General features: G+C 35.5%; 1 long non-coding RNA gene across 1 annotated transcript; it reads left to right on the plus strand.

The window, feature by feature from the left end:
* Positions 1 to 11,303: 11,303 nt before the first annotated feature.
* LOC117080557 lies at positions 11,304 to 12,212 on the plus strand. Its single transcript, XR_004435890.1, has 2 exons — positions 11,304 to 11,372; positions 12,114 to 12,212. It is a non-coding gene; the product is annotated as an uncharacterized LOC117080557 (long non-coding RNA).
* The last annotated feature ends 3,388 nt before the right edge of the window (positions 12,213 to 15,600 follow it).

Here is a 15,600-nt window from a genome sequence, read left to right on the forward strand (position 1 = left end):
TTAATAGCTCTTGCAATTCTTCATTATTTAACAATTAGTTTATTCCATGACAATATGAATTGCAATTTGTGAATTAAGAGGATCATATTTCAAAAAAATGTTTTAAACCTGAAAATTTCATTGTATCTTCTAATTCTAAATGCATTTTTTCATTTTGAGATAAAAAGATGTGGGTGTTGTTGAATTCTAAAAAGTTCTCCCTGTCAAATGCATGAGAACTGAGGGAACCAAGAGGAAAACATGTGTTCCTTTTAAGAGACCTAACTGAAAAACTATCGGTTGAGATTTATATCCTGATGTAGTAGTATTTGTAACACCCATCATTTGTATTTTCTGCTCTGAGGAATAAGACCTTGTAATAAGGTGGGATTTATTACCAATAACACAACTCCAGTATAAATAACAGCCCGTGCTTGATATTCATTTAAATTAATTTCACTTTCCCCTAAGGTGTTAGTTAAAAGAAAAAAGTAGGTCCCTAAAATGTCCATGGACCATATTTGTTCTTCTTTCTCTTTGACTTGTTGATGTTCTTTACATTTTAGTTTTCTGTAATTCCTTTTGAAACATCCAGGCTTTTTGCAGTAATTGCAGAACAGAGAATTCAGTTAACTTTGGAATTATTAGGCTGTTTGGGGGGTTATAAGATTGACTGGACAATTGTTTGGTTGTAGACTCATGATCTTATTTGCTTCTCCTCTCTGTTTAACTTCCCTTTTCTTTTCTTCCTTGGGTAGGGATGAGACATTTATTTGATCAGCAAAATTAACTAGATCATTAGTTTGAGAGGGTAGCCCAACTGGAGTGTTGTTTTTTTATTATAATTGCCAATTCTTCATCTAAATTGTTTATAAAATTTAAGAAGAGTATCATTTTGGTTGTTAGCATAACTTTCTTCTGATAGGCCTGAATGTTGTTTAGGTGTTTTTAAAATTTTTCATGGGATGATGTTACAAGTTTATTAAAATTTTGTTAGCATCGTTGCATTTTGTTCCAATAAACTACTCTTCAAAAAACTAAGGAGATAATGTCTTGTAAGCTTAGCAGTATTTGTACACCTGTTCATAATTTGCTTCAGAAAATGTATGGAAGTCCTCTAAGAACTTTTCCAATTTGCCTTTGCTATCCAATCTTTGGCTTTACTTTTTGATGCTAACGTGTGAACTAATTGATATAAATCAGACAATCCAGGGTCATAAGTTCAAATGTTTAATTCAAATTATCTAAAAAATTCAATCAGGTCTGGAAGATAATCTGGGAATTTTAAAAATATGCTTTTAAGTTATATTTTATAACCATGATTGATTAACTAAGACAGGTTCTCTACCAGACACAGGATGTTCCCCAAATGGAGCCAGAACATCAGAAGGATTAGGAGAAGAGAAGGAGGAGAAGGAGGAGGAAGAGGAGGAATAGGCAGAGGAGGAGGAGGAGGAACAGGAGGAGGAGGAGGAAGAGAAGGAGGATGAAGAGGAGGAGGAGGAGGAAGAGGAGGAGAAGGAGGAAGAGGAGGAGAAGGAGGAAGTAAGTCTGGAGGAGACAGTTCTGACAAAATAGAAGGAGAAGCTTGAGAAAGCAGAGAAATTTTGGCAGTCTTTTTCAAGTTAGAAATTGTTTTAAACAATCTTTTGTTTTCCTCTTTTAAAGAAATGCCTTTTTCAGAACCTCTTTTGGGAGTTTCTAAGTACCACTGAATATGGTTCCCCTAGTTATTTTGTTTTACAGCCAGCTTTTTCAAGTTAAGTGCACAGATAAACTCATTTAGTATTTCAAAGGTACACCACATTGGCCATTGTAATTTGGGGTCAGCATGAGTTTTCTGAGACCATTTTTCTAAATATTTGCATGAAGAGGAATCATAAGTATTAAATAGGAATTCAGATAGTGTTTGTAATGATGGAACACTTCTTAAAGAGTAAGACTTCATTTCAGAAGTATGGTTTTCCATAATTTAGACCTTTCTTTTGAATGGCCAAAAGGAACTGTGGGAATTGTTTTGGATTACGTGTGTTGCTTGCGGAGATAGCTCCTTAAGGGGTCACGCTTCTCTTTGTTCTGCCCTTTTACGTGCCTTCATCATCCCAAGAGACTTAAGTGGTTAAGGCACCAGGTGATCAAAATAAGGCAAGGCTCCCTATAGGTTATTCTTCAGGGATTCACTGTGAGACCATTTGACATCACAAGCAACTAGCTCCAACAGTCATGCAACACCTTAGTTGCCTTAAGTGCCTTTGGCTGGGAAAAACAGTATGTCTTTGCTTTGGGATTTGTTCCCTCCTCATAGAAAGCCTCTTATAATTTTGGTCACTCAAGAACAAACTTTAGACTTGTCATTTGAATCAAGCTTCAGAGTCTGACTGGGTTTAAAGATTCTCTTAAGCCACAAAGACTTCCTTATTTTCAAAGAGAAACTATTTTCTCCCTGACCAAATTTTGAATGAGGGAAAGGTTGTAAAATCTTTAACAACTAATTATAAACAAACCCTTATACTCAGAGAAAAGTACAATTCACAAATGCATAGTTAGCAGCATCTCTAGAGTAACAAATGAAGCTCCTACCTTATAGTAGAGATTAAATTTCAACACCATTGAGTTGGTAATGTGTGCTGCTCAAATAAGGTTTGAGTCTGAACCAAGCTGGGAGATTTGAAACTGATAAAGGCCTTACTAGAGATCCCACTTGACTCTGGTGGGGTCAGATGAACAAGCATTGTTATGTTAATACCAGGACTCTGGTAGTTAGCAAAGTGCCAGGGATCCCTGGAGGTTCATTTTGGTTTCTAAAACGTCAATCTTAAATTATGAGATTCAGGAAACATGATTAAGCATAGAGTCTATTCGAGTACAAAGCTTGAAGATGACCACCTGGAAAACACACTCCAAATGAATAGGGTAAGCATTCCAACATAGAGAGAAGTAAAGGTTTCACTTATATAGACAGAGATAGAGAAGATTTAATGGGATTACAACATTTTCTGTACAAGACAAGTGCATATGTTACAGAGATTTTATTGGTTATAGATTGCTACATTCCAAGGAAGATTACCTAAAGAGGAGGAAAGATCTAAGGGGGTCTTATTGCTAGTGGCATTTGATCTTTCTAATTATTTACAGAAATAAAAAGGCAGAGGTTGTAGCTACATGTGATGTGACTCAGAAGGCATAGCTACATTCCTTTCAAAGTTTAGAATAATTTAAAGTTCCAACAGCTTTAAGTTTGTGTAATTTCACACCATATACAAAAATCAACTCAAAATGGATTAAAGGCTTAAATGTAAGACCTGAAACTATAAAACTTCTAGAACAAAACAGAAAAAAAGAAGCCTATTTACATCGGTCTAGATAATAAGTTTTGTTTTGTTTTTCGTATGACACCACAAGCACAAACAACAACAAAATAGAGAAGTGAGATTTCATCAAACTAAAAACCTTTAGCACAGGAAAGAATACAATAAACAGAGTAAAAAGACAACCTACAAAATGGGATAAAATATTTACAAAATAGGTGTGATGACAACAGGTGTGATGATTAATACTGAATGTCGACTTGATTGGATTGAAGGATAAAGTATTGATCCTGGGTGTGTCTGTGAGGGTGTTGCCAATGGAGATTAACATTTGAGTCAGTGGGCTGGGAAAGGCAGACCACCCTTAATCTAGGTGAGTACAATCTAACCAGCTGCCAGCATGGCTAGAATATAAAAAGGCAGAAAAATGTGAAAAGAGAGACTGGCCTAGCCTCCCAACCTACATCTTTCTCCTGTGCTGGATGCTTCCTGCCCTCAAACACTGGACTCCAAGTTCTTCCGTTTTGGAACTCGGACTGGCTCTCCTTGCTCCTCAGCTTGCAGATAGCCTTTTGTGTGACCTTGTGATCATGTGAGTTAATACTTAATAAACATGTACAAGTACATGTACAGGTTTTTTGTATAGGAAAACTCAAGTTAAGGGAATTTGTTGTACAGATTATTTCATAACCAAAATAGTGAGCCTAGTACCCAATCATAATTTTTTTCTCTTCCTCTCCTTTCTTCCACCATCCACCCTCAAGTCAGCCCCAGTGCCTGCCGTTTCCCTCTTCGTGTCCATATGTTCTCATAATTTAGCTCTCACTTATAAGTGAGAACATGCAGTGTTTGGTTTTCTGTTCCTGTGTTAGTTTGCAAAGTATGATGGTTTCCAGCTCCATCCATGTTCCTGTAAAGGAGATAGTCTCGTTCTTTTTTATGGCTGCATAGTATTCTATGGTGTATATGTACCACATTTTCTTTTCTAGTCTACCACTGATGGGCATTTAGGTTGATTTCATGTCTTTGCTATTGTGAATAGTGCTGCCATGAACATAGGTGTGCATGTGTCTTTATGGTAAAGGTTTATATTCATTTGGGTATATGCCCAGTAATGGGATTGCTGGGTCAAATGTTAGCTCTGTTGTTAGCTCTTTGAGGAATCACCATACTGCTTTCCACAATGGTTGAAATAATTTGCACTTCCACCAACAGCGTGTAAGTGTTTCTTTTCTCTGCAACCTCACTAGTCACTCTGGTGTGAGATGGTATCTCATTGTGGTTTGGATTTGCATTTCTCTAATGATCAGTGATTTTGAGAATTTTTTTCATTTGATTCTTGGCCCCATGTATGTATGTATGTCTTCTTTTGAAAAGTGTCTGCCTGTTCATGTTCTTTGCCTGCTTTTTACGATTTTTTTTCTTGTAAATTTATTTAAGTTACTTATAGATGCTGGATATTAAGTCTTTGTCAGATGCATGGATTGCAAAAATTGTCTCCCATTCTGTAGGTTTTGTTCACTCTGTTGATAGTTTATTTTGCTGTGAAGAAACTCTTTAGTTTAATTAGACCCTATTTGTCAATTTTGTTTTTTTTGCTTTTTTTACAATTGTTATTTGTATCTTTGTCATGAAATCTTTGCCTGTTCCTATGTTCTGAATGTTATTACCTAGGTGGTCTTTCAGGCTTTTTATATTTTTGGGTTTTACATAATTTACATGTTTAATCCATCTTCAGTTAAATTTTTATGTGATATAAGGATGATTTCAAGTTTCAGTTTCATATGGATTTTCATAGTAGTTTCTGATGGTTATTTTTATTTCTGTGGGGTCACTGGTATCATTCCCTTTGTCATTTCTAGTATTTTTTTTTTTTTTTGGATTTTCTCTTTTTTCTTCTTTTTTAGTCTAGCTAGCAACCCATTTATTTTATACATTTTTTTAAAACTGATTCATTGATCTTTTGGATGGTTTTTTATGTCTCATTTTCCTGCAATTCAGCTCTGATTTTGGTTATTTTTTTGTCTCCTGCTGGGTTTTGGGGTGATTTGTTTTTGATTGTCTAATGTTTTCAGTTGTAATTTTGGATTGTTAATTTGAAGTATTTCTATTTTTTTGATGTGGACATTTAGTGCTATAAATTTAACTGTTAAAACTGCTTTAAAGTTTTGTCCTACAGATTGTGGTATGTTGTATTTTTGTTCTCACTAGTTTCAAAGAACTTCTTGATTTCTGCCTTAATTTTACTACCCAAAGCTCATTCAGGAGCAATTTGTTTAATTTCCATATAATTGTATTCTTTTCAATGAGTTTCTTAGTCTTGACTTCTATTTTCATTGCATCATTGTCTGACAGTGTGTTTGGTATGATTTCAGCTCTATTGTATTTGCTGAGGATTGTTTTATGTGCAATTATGTGGTTGACTTTAGAATATGTGCAATGTAATGATGAACAAAAAGACATATATTGTTTTGTTTAGGACAAAGGTTTCTGTAGAGGTCTATCAGATTCATTTGGTCCAATGTTGACTTTAGGTCTTAAATATCTTTGTGAATTTTCAGCCTCAGTAATCTGTCTAATACTGTCAGTGGAGTATTGAAGTCTCCTACTATTATTGTGTGGGAGTCTATGTCTCTTCTTAAGTCTCTAAGAACTTTCTTTATAATCTGGGTGCTCCTGTGTTGGGTGCATATATATTTAGGACAGTTAGGTCTTTTATTGAATTGAGTCCTTTACCATTATGTAATATTCTTCTTTATCTTATTTTATCTTTGTTGGTTTAAAGTTGGTTTTGTCTGAAATTAGGATTGCAGCCCCTGCTTTTTTCTGATTTCCATTTGCTTGGTAGATTTTCCTCCATCCCTTTATTTGTAGCCCATAAGTGTTATTTCCTGTGACATAGGTCTCTTGAAGACAGCATACCATTGGGTCTTGCTCTTTTAATTCAGCTTGTCACTCTGTGCCTGTTAAGTCAGGTATTTTACTCAGTTACATTATAAGTTAGTATGGATATGTATAGATTTGATTCTGTCATTGTGTTGCTAGCTGGTTATTGTGCTGGCTTGTGTGATTGCTTGTAGCATCACTGGTATATGTATTCATGTGTGTTTTAGCATCAGCTGGTAGCGGTCTTTCCTTTTTATGTTTAGTGCTCCTTTAATAATCTCTTGTAAGGCAGATCTGGTGGTAACAAACTCCCTCAACATTTGCTTATTTGAAAATGATCTTATTTGTCCTTCACTTAATTTGACTTGATATTAAATTCTTTGTTGAAGATTTTTATTTTTTTAATGTTCAATGTAGACCCTCATTCTCTTCTTGCTTGTAGGATTTCAGATCTAAGGTATGCTGTTACCCTGGTAGCTTTCCCTTTGTAGGTTACCTACTCTTTCTTTCTAGCTTCCCTTAACATTCTTTCTTTTATTTTGACCTTGAAAAATCTGATGATTATGTGTGTTGGGGATATTCTTCTTGTGTAGAATCTTGCAGGGGATCTCTGTATTTCCTGAGTTGTACTCTTGGCCTCTCTAGCAATGTCAGGGAAGTTTTCATAGATGACATCCTGAAGTATGTTTTCCAATTTGTTTGCTTTCTCCCCTTCTCTTTCACAGATGCAAATGGTTTGTAAAGTTGGTCTTTTTACATAATCACATGTTTCTTGAAGGATTTGTTCATTCCTCTTTATTTATTTATTTATTTTTAATTTTTGTCTGACTCTTATTTCAGAGATGCAGTCTTCATGTTCTGAGATACCTTTCTTAGCTTGGTCTATTCTGCTGTTAATACTTGTGAATGTATTGTGAAATTTTTGTATCATGTTTTTTACCTCTGTCAGATCCATTGGGTTCTTTTTTATACTGGCCATTTCATCTTTTACCTTCTGTATTATTTTACCGTGATTCTCAGTTTCCTTGAATTGGGTTTTGCCGATCTCCTGGATCTCAATGATCTTCATTCCTATTCATATTCGAAATTCTTTTTCTATCATTTCAGCCAGGTCAGCCTGCTTAAGAACTCTTTTTGGAGAACTACAGTAGTAGTTTTGAGGACATACAACATTCTAGCCATTTGAGTTACTGCAGTTCTTGCATTAGCTGTTTCTTATCTCTCTGCATGTGAGTGTTAATTTAACTGCAGTACAGATTAAGTACAGTCAATAGACTTCTTTTCTGGATATTTTCACAGGGCCAAGCTTTGTTCAGTGTCTCTATTTGGAGCTGATTTCTTGACTTGAATTTCACAGGAGAGTATTTTAGTGAAGTATTTTTGGTGTGGAAGCTTTAGGGTGTGATCCAGTAGGTGGCACTCAGGTGTACTGGTGAGTTGGTAAACTCTTGCTCAGTTGCGAGGCTCCCCTATATTTTCTCATAGTTTCAGTCACGTTTTCTCTCAATGCTATGAAAGTGTGGGCTCCTCTCTTCCTTGAGTGCTGGCTGTAGATCACGACTTGGTGCTTCTTGGCTGCCCACTCCCCAACTTGGTGGAGAAAGGGACCTTAGTAGTCATTGTGGCCAAAGATCTTTTGCTTGTCTCCTGGAGTTTCCACCTCAGAGAGATAAACGTCCATAATCACTCAGTCCAATCAGTACAAAATGAAAGTCTGTGCTGTGGGCCCAAGCCAGGAATTCCCTGTCTGGTGATGAGTTGTGGTTTGAGGGGACAGTGAGTGGGGCCCATGGGAGAGTGACTGTTCTCTTCTCCTTGGGTCAACCGCAGCTTGTAAAGGTGTGGATAAGGCACTTCCAGTCTTCGCTGCTTCATTAATTCAAAGATAACAAGGGCAGTTCCACTACAGAGGCAGTGACACAGAGGCTTTCTGTTGCACCTGGCTGCTCTGTTCAGAGCTGATACTAGCTCAATAGCCCTAGAAAGGGGTGGCTTGAGGCCTAGGCCTAGAGGATCTGCCCAGTTAGGAGACATGAGAATGGTCACCCATGGAACAGTCTGGCAACTTTTCTGTAGAGCTACTGTGGTATGCTGGCGGTCCACTCCATTTTCTAGTCACTGTGGATTTTCTAGTATCTGAAAGAATCAACAGCAAAGCCTGCAAAACAGCAAAGATGGTGGTCTTCACTTCCCAACAGTGAAGGCTGCAAAACAGCAAAGATGGAACTCCACTCCAGGGAGGTATGGACATGTTGCCAGGCCAAATGCCGCTATAGGAGGTTGCTGGGGATCCTGGTTGGGAGGTCCCATGCAGTGAAGAGGAAAAATATTGGGGGCCCACTTAAAAGAGCAGTCTTGCCATATATTCATAGAGCAGCTGTGCTGTGCTGGGGGTCCACCTCAGCCCTGGCAGCCCACCTCTCCAACTGGAAGCTCTGTCCTAGGGAGGTGCTATGGGTGGCTGGCTGGAGTTCCAAGCCAGTTTTATCCTATGAGGTGCCATGGAAGCAGGGCCTGCAGGCTGTTGCTGCTCAGCCCCCTGGATTCAGCCGTTTTTCTAGGGATTTGTACAGGAATCTAAACTCCTGCTTTGCCAGAGTTGTGGCCGCTTTTGCAGGGAAGCCCTGAAAGTCCAGGTATCTAAGTTTCCCAGGTCTCTGAATATGCCTGAATGGTTACTCTGCTGAGATTCCATGTAGCTCTGTGTGTCAGATTGAAGGCCCTGTTGGAGTGAGTTCATGAGGGATCTCCTGCACAAATTAGTGTTTCAGGGAAATAAAACCCCAAATAGAAGATGGCTCATTTTCAGGCATGTCATTATTGTTCGAGGATTTAGGTCAGAAGTCAACAAATTACAGCTGAAGAGCCAATTCTAACTCTGACATATTAATTTTAAAATGAAGTTTTATTGAAACATGACCATGCTTATCCATTTCCATATTATCTGTGATTATCATTACAGTTATGAGAAGCCATATGACTGGCAAGCCAATTTATCTGGCCCTTTACCAAAAATACTTGTTGATATCTTTTATAGCAGAAAACATGTTGCTATTTTTATTATTTATACTTTAATGAATATATACATAATATTAGGTGGAAAACAAACTTTTGAATTTAAAATATCATGTAATTTTTATACATCTTATGCTTGTTGCTAATTCTATCTCACTATTGTCCTCAAATCTCTCAGGGTATGCATTTTTACCTCTCTATTCTTTCATCAGTGTACCTATATATAATAATTGGATACATCTTAGGATATGCTGATGTTTCATGTAATACAGCTGATGAACGATTCATTCTTAAGGGGGAAGTCAAAGTTAATACATCTCATTGTAAAATGTATGTCACTCTAATATACTCAATTTTGGTCACTTAGCCAGGGTAAACTTGGTGTTGCTTTATATTATTTACAGGGTTCAAATTCAATAAGAAATCTCAAGTGATCCATGAGTAAGCACCAATGAAATGATCTTACTATTATTTTTATCTTTTCTATAGAAATTAGCTTGATAATAGAAACATTCTAGGTATATACACAGATAAAACAAAGTGCTGCAGGAATAACTCTGAAGCACACTTTTCTTACATTTCACTCTCTGGTACTGCTTTAGGATTTAGATATGACTGTGATCAGAACAATTATGTGTCAAGGTTGTGTACTTTTACTATCTTACAAAACATTCTGTAGACTTTATACACACATGTACTCTTTATAATAAAAAGCCAAACCAGAATTAATGCCAATATCAAATTGCAACTAGCAACCATAAAAGAAAAGTTAAAGTGTAACTTTAACAGTTATAATGACAAAAATCATAAAAGAAAATTTGCAATATAACTTTTACAATCTAGATACTTTCTTTCTTAGTATAAGAACCTCTAGAACTTTGCAATGGAATTTCAAAAAAAAAAAAGGCTTATTTTTTATTCATCCAGGACAAGACATTCCAACACAAAAACTAATTAAAAATGCTATACCGATACAATTTCTTCTCAATTGCTATTCATTTAGTGTTAACTGGAAATGAATACTTTCAATGCTAATAAACTATAATGATTTATTACTATCAACTCTATCTTAATGTTGCTTTCAAAATTACTGATGATAAAATTTGCCCAAAAGGACCTATAATAGGAACCAATTATAATTGCCAGTTCATTATAGTATGCATAACAGAGCATACCACATTTTTCACTGAAACAGAGAAGACAGAAAAATCTATTGTCTTTACTATTATTCATGAAAATACCCACTATGTAAATGATATCAGTCTATAGCCAAAATATATTAACTGTGCCCAATCTTATCTGATCTCAGAAACTAAGCAGGATTGGGCCTGGTAGTTTTGAATGAGAGATCACTTGTGAAGACTGGGTGCTGTAAGCTTTCTTTCTTTTCTTTCTTTTTTCTTTTTTTTTGAAAATAATAAAAGTAGCAATAGATGCCATTGTATAGTATAGATTTAATGTGTCTTTACAGACAATTCAGATCTTTTCTTTCCTGTATAAATGGCATGACCTCTTATCTATCCATTGTTCCTTTTTAATATATTAGGACCAAATCTGTATTAGTTCATTTTCATGCTGCTATGAAGAAATATTTGAGACTGGGCAATCTATAAAGGAAAGAAATTTAATTGATTCATGGTTCTGAAAGGCTGGGGAGGCTTCAGGAAACTTACAATCATGGTGGAAGTGGAAGCAAACACATTCTTTTTCACACAGCAGCAGGAGAGAAAAGTGCAGTGTGAAGGCAGTGAAAGCCCCTCATAAAATCATCATATCTTATGAGAAGTTACTACCACAAGAATAGCATGGGGAGCTGCCCCCATGATCTAATCACCTCCCACGAGGTCCCTCCCTCAACACATAGGGATTGCAATTTGGATTACAATTCAAGATGAGATTTGGATGGGGACATAGAACCAGACCATATCAAAATCCAAATGATTGATGAAGTGGAAGTATGACTATCAAATAATAGTTGTATAGGCCGGGCACGGTGGCTCATGCCTGTACTCCCAGAACTTTGGGAGACTGAGGTGGGCAGATCACCTGAGGTCATGTGTTTGAGACCAGTCTGACCAACATGGAGAAACCCTCTCTCTACTAAAAATACAAAAAAAAAAAAAAAAAAAAATTAGCTGGGCATAATGGTGCATGCCTGTAATCCCAGCTAGTCAGGAGGCTGAGGTAGGAGAATCACTTGAACCCAGGAGGTGGAGGTTGCAGTGAGCTGAGATAGCACCATTTCACGACAGCCTGGGCAAAAAGAGTGAAACTCCATCTCAAAAAAAAAAAAAGAAAAAAGTTGTATAAATGTTTCCTCCAGATGGTTATTTTGAGATTAATATGAGGTTATCATGCAGCTGTAATTTGTAACTAAGTGAAAAGGAGTAAGCTATATCCACATTTAAAAATTATCTAATTAAAAATTCCTTTCACATTTAATTACAAGAAGGAAAAAGAATAGAAGACTCATTATTATTGCTAAAATCTATTTGATTAGTTGTTTACCAATAACATAAGACACATTCCACACATAATTTCTACTTACATGTATGAAATCCATCTAATCAACCCTACTTATGACTGAACACATGCATTCTCTAAACAGTTTTTTTATATTCTAGTTTTTATTAAAACTTTACTTTATTGAAGTATGATTGCCATACAAATAACTGTATACCCATCACCTCTAAAACCTCCCACCTGTGCTGTTTATTATTATTACTGTGTGATAAGAACACTTAATATATGCCAGGGATGGTAGCTCATGCCTGTAATGCCAGCAGTTTAGGAGCCTGAGGTGGGAGGATGGATTGATGCTGGAGTTTGAGACCCGTTTGGACAACAAGGTGAGGATTCATCTCCATAAAAGTATTAAAACATTAGCTGGGTGTGTTGGTGTTCCCAGCTACCTGGAAGGCTGAGGTGGGAGGATCACTTAAGCCTGGGAGGTCAAGGTTGCAGTGAGTCATGATTTTGCCACTACTACATTCCAGCCGGAGTGACAGAACCAAACCCTGTCGAGAGAGAAAGAGAGAGAGAGAGAGAGAGAGAGAGAGAGAGAAACAATGTAAGATGTATCCCCTTAGCAAATGTTTAAATACACAGTATAGTTCACTATAGACATTATGCTCTACAGGAGATTGCTAGAATTCATTCATCTTGTATAATTGACAATTTGTAACTGTTAACTAATACCTCCCCCTTTCTTCTTCCTCCTGAGCCCTGGCAACCGCCATTTTATTCTCTGCTCTAAGAGTTTGACTATTTTAGACTTATTATATGGTATATATTGATATCGTTCAGCTGTGTCTCCACTCGAAGTTTCATCTTGAATTGTAATCTCCATAATCCCCACGTGTCAAAGGAGAGAACAGGTGGAGGTAATTGAATCATAGAGGAGGTTTCCTCCATGCTGTTCTGGTAATAGTGATTAAGTTCTCATAAGCTCTGATGGATTTGTAAGTGTTTGGTCATTGTTCCTGCATCATTCTCTTTCCTGCCACCTTGTTAAGAAAGTGCCTTGTTTCCCCTTTGCTTTTCACCATGATTGTAAGTTTCCTGAGGCCTCCCTAGCCATGTGAAATTGTGAGACAATTAAACCTCTTACTTTTGCAAATTACCCAGTCTAGGGCAGTTCTTTATAGCAGTATGAAATTGGATTAATAGAATCATGTAATATTTTTCCTTCTATATCTCACTTCTTTTACTTAGCATAATAGCTTCAAGTTTCCTCTATGGTATCACAAATGATAGAGTTTCATAATTTTTAAGGATAAATATTATATATATATATATATATAATATGTATATTTATATATGTACCAAATTTTTAAATTCATGGACAGAAACTTAGTTTGTTACAATATGTTGGCTACTATGAATAATGCTTCAGTGGACATAGGAATGCAAGTTTATCTTCAAGATTCTGACTTCAATTCCTTTGAATAAATATCTGAAGATATTTAGCAGTATTTTTAGCATTTCTAAAGCACTTGGTAGTTCTATTATTAATTTTGAGAGAAGTGTTTATTTTTTTATAATGGCTGTACAATTTACATTCTCAGTAACAGTATACTAGGGTTATCTTTTCTATACATCCTTTCTGACACATCTTTTATCTTTGAAAACAGCCATCCTAATAGGTAGTAAGGAGATATCTTACTATGATTTTGATTTGCATTTAACTTATGATTAGTGATGTTGGGTACCTTTTTATATAGTTTTTGGCCATTTATGTGACTTCTTGTGAGAAATGTCTATTAAGGTTTTTTGTCCACTCATGGGTACTAACAATTATTTTACTAGACTTCTCACTATTTTCTATTTACGAGAAGATCATGTTATGTGTAAGTAGTAATTGATCAAAGAGATCTTTGCATAATCTTGGCACCCCTGTCAAAGATCAGTTGTCATGGGTTTATTTCTGTGCTCTCTATTCTGTTCCATTGGCCTATATGTCTGTTTTATCCAGCACCATATGGTTTTGACTACTATAGCTTTGTAATATGTTTTGAAATCAAGTAATGTGATGCCTCCATCTTTGTTCTGCTTGCTTAAAATTGCTTTGCTTATCAGGGTCTTCAGTAGTAGCATATCAATTTAATTTTTTAATTTTTTATAGATAATTCCATTGGGATTTTGATAGGGGTTGCATTAAATCTTTAGATTGCTTTTGGTAGTCTGGACATTTGAACAATATTAATTATTTTGATCCATGAACATGGGATGTCTTTACATTTATTTTGTTTGATTTAATTTTTTCATCAGTGTTTTATAGTTTTCAGTATACAATATTTTTAAGCCTTTATTTAAGTTTATTCCTAAGTGTGTTATTCTTTTTGATGCTATTGCAAATGAGATTGTTTTATTAATTCCTGTCTCAATAACTCATTGTTAATGTATAAAAATGCAACTAATTTTGTGTGTTGATTTTGTATCCTGCAATTCTTATCTAATCCTTTTATTAGTTCTAATATTGTTTCGAAGTGAATGTGTGTTTACAGTTTTATACATATAAGATTGTGTCAATCCTAGCACTTTGAGAGGCTGAGGAGGGCCAATTGCCTGAGCCCAGGAGTTCAAGACGAGCCTGGGCAACACGGTGAAACCTCGTTGCTACTAAAATACTATATGTATATATATGTGTGTGTGTGTGTAAGCCAGGCATGGTGGCATGCGTCTATAGTCCCAGCAACTTGGGAGGCTGGGGCAGGAGAGTCACTTGAACCAGGGAGGCAGAGGTTGCAGTGTGCCAAGATCACACCACTGCACTCCAGTCTGGGCAACAGAGCAAGACTCCATGTCCAAAAAAAGAAAAGAAATTTAAAAAAGATTGTGTCATTTGCAAACAGGTAATTTTACTTATTCCTTTTTGACTGGCCTATCTTCCAGTTTTTCATCTTGCCCAATTGCTCTGACTAGGACTGAAAGAGCCAAGTTGAATAGTAGTAATGAGAGTAAGCATCCTTCTCTTGCTCTGAATCTTACAGAAAAAGCTTTCAAGTTTTCACTAATTTATTCAGAGTTTTTTTTATATCATGAAAGAATGTTGAATTTTGACAAAGGATTTTTCTACATGTATTAAGAAAATCATATTATTTGTATCCTTAATGATCTTAATGTATAGTATTACTTTGACTAATTTTTGTATGTTGTACCAGACTTTTTCAAAATTTAATGCATATGATTTATTTTAAGAAATCAAGGGTTTTTTGCCCAAATATAAGCTTACCACATGCAAATCTAAGAGCCCCTAAAATAAGAAAATTCCCATAAAGGCAGACAGTAAGACAGATAGAATTAAAAGAAGTAATATATTAGCATTAGAGATATATTACCAGATAATTGTCCTTTTGCTTGTTTTGTTTTTGTTATAAAGTGACATTTTATAATTGTATATATTTATGAGGTATAAAGGGATGTTATGATTAAGGAATACAATGTAGAATAATATCAAGCTATTTAACATATCTATCACCTCAAATACTCAACGTTTGTGTGGTGGGATCATTTGCAATTTGCTCTCTTAGCAATTTTGAAATTTATAATACTCTATTATTAACTATATTTACAATACTGTGTAATAGAACTAAAAAAAAAAACAAAAACATATTTTTCCTTTTTAACTGAGATTTTTCACCCTTTATACATAATCTCCCAATTTTCCTCATCCTGCAGACTCCATAACCACCATTCTACTCTCTGCTTCTATGAATTCAATTATTTAGATTCCACATATAATAGAGAATATGCAGTATTTTAATAAATAATGTTTTATCAAATGTGCATAAACATTTAAGAAGCATAGGAACAAAATATTTTTAAAAATAAATTTATATTAATCCACATTTTTAATAATTCCAATCTTTTAAATTTGAAGTAAAATTATGAATATATTCTCAAGAAAAAT

Source organism: Trachypithecus francoisi, unplaced genomic scaffold (genome assembly GCF_009764315.1).
Source record: "Trachypithecus francoisi isolate TF-2019V2 unplaced genomic scaffold, Tfra_2.0 Lachesis_group8, whole genome shotgun sequence".
NCBI classification, from domain to species: domain Eukaryota; kingdom Metazoa; phylum Chordata; class Mammalia; order Primates; family Cercopithecidae; genus Trachypithecus; species Trachypithecus francoisi.